At 37.4% G+C, this 4,116-nt stretch overlaps 1 pseudogene; it reads left to right on the plus strand.

Annotated features, from left to right (window-relative positions):
- The first annotated feature begins 663 nt into the window (after positions 1-663).
- On the plus strand, positions 664-1,097 carry LOC102486937 (60S ribosomal protein L26-like 1 pseudogene; annotated as a pseudogene).
- The last annotated feature ends 3,019 nt before the right edge of the window (positions 1,098-4,116 follow it).

Below are 4,116 nucleotides of genomic sequence, written 5' to 3' on the forward strand. Positions count from 1 at the left end.
GGTAACATGCATTAGAAAAAGGCAATTATAGACATACTTCCTTTTAAAGAATAGAATAGTAGATGAAATACTAAGTAAGAAGATGAATATGCATTTTTTGAAACTATATACATTAAATGTATTTTACATGACACTACTATTTACATACACCCTATAAAATACATATGATCGGGACCAGCAGTTGGCCTAATGGCTATGTCGCTGGACTCCCACGTAGTCGACTGCAGTTTGAGTCCCAGACCTGGTGGCTTAAACTCACGATGGGCGTGTGTGTGCGTGCCCAAGATCCCAAGAAAGGGATTGCGGCGTGGCCCTCCCCCCTGGGGGGCGTGATTTCTCGCTTTCTGTCTCTTTGTCTCTGTCTCTCTGGTGAGTGCACGCACCCTATATCAAAAACCTCTCCAAAAAGAAAAAAAATAAATACACGTTATCACTTCGAATACATTTCATTTGAGTATTCAAGAAGTATAGAGAACTAAAATGATTGTAATAAAGAACTTATTTATTCAAATGTGCATCACAAATTTTGTGTATATTCCATGTTAAAATGTTAGGGTTTTTTTTATTATTACTAATTGAAAGCTTTTAATTGTTATTCCTAAAACCTTTTGCAGATTAAAAAAAACTCTCTTTTTGGAGTTGTGGTGTTGTTAGACAGTCACCATGAAGTTCAACCCCTACGTGACCTCGAACTACAGCAGAACCAGTAAACGCCACTTCAATGCCTCTTAGTATGGGTGCAGGAAGATCATGTAGTCTCCGCTGCCCAAGGAGCTGCGGCAGATATACAATGTCTGCTCCATGCCGATCCGCAAGGTGGTTCGAGGACACTACAAAAGTCCAGGTGTACAGGAAGAAATACGTCATCTACATCGAGTGCTGCAGTGTGATAAGGCTAACGGCACAACCGTCCACATGGGCATCCACCCGAGCAAGGCAGTTATTACCAGGCTAAAAATGGACAAAGACCAAAAAAAATTCTTGAACGCAAAGCCAAGTATCAACAAGTTGGAAAAGAGAAAGGCAAATACAAGGAAGAACTGCTTGAGAAAATGCAGAAATCAGCAGAGCCTGTGGTGCAACCCTGGTTTAACTGAAGACTTTTCTCCTGGTGTGTGTTTCTATGGAAATTTTTAAGATGTTTCTAAAGCAATTTATACCCTATTCCTTATTTTGTTACTGGCTATACATTACTTTTACAATTCTGAGTTATACTTTTATTAATAAAAAACAGAAATTTTTCCTAAATTCAAAATATTTTTGTATTGCTTTATTTCTGGCTTCACTTTCAGAAATATGTGAGGTATATACAACTGGATGTTTATTAAAATTTGATACATGAAGAAGTCTCTATGAAGAGCAAATTGTCCAAATTTGAACAGTTGATGCCAGCCTGTGGCTTGGTGGTTAAGGAGACTGAATCCCACATCACTGACCGCATGGCTTGAGTCCCGAACATGGTGACTTGGGAAACACACCTGGGTGTGCATGCGTGTGTGCCCAGGATCCCAAGAGGAGAATGGAGAAAGGATTGTAGCATGTCAATCCCCCTCTATCCCCCATGGGGAGGGGCTTTCTCACTTTATCTGTCTCTATGTAGAGTTCTTGTGCCTTGAGGCAATAATAAACTGATGCATGTTAACATAAATAGCATTTTATGGAAAAATAATGATGTTTTCCACAATAAATAAGTAAATGAGAAAAGTGAAAAAAATATTTTTTCTCTTATTTTAATAAAAAAAGATGAATTTAAGTTTTAGTCATTATTAATCAAAGCATAATTAAAATTAAAAAATACAGGCATATATATAGATGGGAAAACCCTACCTAAAATATCACTAGTCTGAGATCAGTTTTATGTGTATTTTTTGACATACTTGATACTATAGGAGCCATCAGGTGGCATGGTGGATAAGGCAACTGGGTCCCACATGGCCAAGGCCAAGGTTTGAGTCCTGAACCGGGGAGTTGAAAACATGCCAGGCATGGGTGTATGTGTTCTCAAAATCCTGAAAGGAGGGGAAAATGAAGAAAAAGAAATTGCTGCACGATCATTCTCCATGGTGGGGAGGGTGCTTTTCCACTTTTCCTCTCTCTCTCTGAATCGCTGGCAAGCACATGAAATAAAGGGAAGAAAGGAAAAGATAAAGAAGAAAGAAAGAAAGAAAGAAAGAAAGAAAGAAAGAAAGAAAGAAAGAAAGAAAAAAAAAAAAAGAAAGAAAGAAAGAAAGAAAGAAAGAAAGAAAGAAAGAAAGAAAGAAAGAAAGAAAGAAAGAAAGAAAGAAAGAAAGAAAGGTAGAACCAAGGAAGGAAGGTAGAAGGAAGGAAGGAAGGAAGGAAAAGAAGGGAAAGAAAGAGAAAGAAATACTTTTTAAATAAACTGCTACTGAGTTAAATACTTAAGATGTTCGCCAATTAATTATCTAAGGACATGCCGTATTAAGCAATCTTCTTTTTTTCCCCTCAGAAATGAATTTGAACTTAGCTGAATAGTTCTGTACAACTTGCCCGTGCTCAATAACGCTGTAGTCATCTGATACTTCAATAGAGGTGGGTGGCTAAGAATTTTTAATTGTGAAATGGTTAGTAGCAGACCTTGTTCTGTACCAGTTGCTGGCAGGTATGATGAAGAGGACAGGACCATGTATCTGCCATAGTCTAGGTTAGCAGATGATAGCAGTAGCAGTGTTCCAAAGAAACATTCCTCAATGCACAGGTAGTGCAGAAACGTCTCGCTTCATCTTTACTAATGCCCCATTGTTCAAGGCAGCTTGCTTGGCCAATGCCATATTCATGGGGAGAACTAACTTTCAGCACTTGAGGACACTTGTAAGTCAAAGAAATAATAAGTACACATGGGACAGTCCAGCGATTTATTGGCTAAGGGATGCAGATCCCACATAGACAACCAGGCAGTTCAAGCCCTGTCACAAGGGCTTGAAAAACACACAGTATGTGCGTGCATGTGTGCCCAATATCCCCTTGGGATGGAGAAATAGAGAATGATTTGTGGTATGACCATTGAGGGGTGATCTTCCCCTCTTCCTCCTTTTTTCTCTGGTGAGCACATACATCTTCTGGCTTATAAAAAAAACAGCCAAGCAAACAAACAAACAAACAAACAGAAAATAAATAAAAACAAGAAATGTACATACATGAATTGAAAGGGTTTTTTTACAACAAAAAAAGAGATATTTTTACAATTTCCCAAAGTTTGACATGTATATTGAAAAAATTCTATATGATTTCATAACTTGTCTATTTATTTTTATGTTACCTTTTAACATTGTTATTATTATTATTATTTTAGAGGTTTTTGTCTTAGTGTGTGTGAGCTCACTAGGGAGAGAGAAGAAGAGTGAGAGGGAAAGTGAGAAATCACCCCTCAAGGGGGATGGCCATGCCACAATACTTTGTCCTCCATTCTCCTCCTGGGACCTTAGGCACACACACCCACACACACCCATATACACACACGTGCCTGACATGCATTTCAAACCACTGGGTTTGGGACTCAAACTGCCATTGGCCATGTGGAAGTCCAGCAAGGTAAGCACTATGCCATCAGCTGGCCCCTGACTTAATTAATTTAATCACCTCCTCTAGAAGTATTTAATTTTTATTTGTTTTGGGCTTTGTTTCTTTTACTTTAAAAGCTGGTGCATTGTTAGTCTTGTCTTAGCCATCACTGAGTTCATGAAGGTATCTTCACATGTTGTCTACAGGAGTATTATCATACGTTTCATATTTATAGGTATATGTCTTTGAACTTTATGTGAAGTGTAGAAAAAGATTTATTATCATTTTTATAAATATTGACATCTAATAGGCCCTGGATAATTTAATTAAAAGGCTCAGTCCCTGAAATTTAGGGTACAAGGCTTTTATAAATCATGTGAACACAAATGTGTGGATTTATTTACACAATTTCTACTCTGTACCATTTGTCATTTGTCATACTTGTATTCTTTTCATTCTTTTTATATTTTCATGATAGTATCTGATATCCTCTTCCTGAAGAGCTTTGTTTACATATTTTCCTCTGTTGCTTTGTATTTTACAAAAAATTTTAGTGCAATTCTGCAAAGGAAAGATCTTTATTTTTTTTTCTTGCCT

The sequence above is a fragment of the Tupaia chinensis genome, unplaced genomic scaffold (genome assembly GCF_000334495.1).
Source record: "Tupaia chinensis unplaced genomic scaffold, TupChi_1.0 Scaffold000639_1, whole genome shotgun sequence".
Lineage (NCBI taxonomy): Eukaryota > Metazoa > Chordata > Mammalia > Scandentia > Tupaiidae > Tupaia > Tupaia belangeri.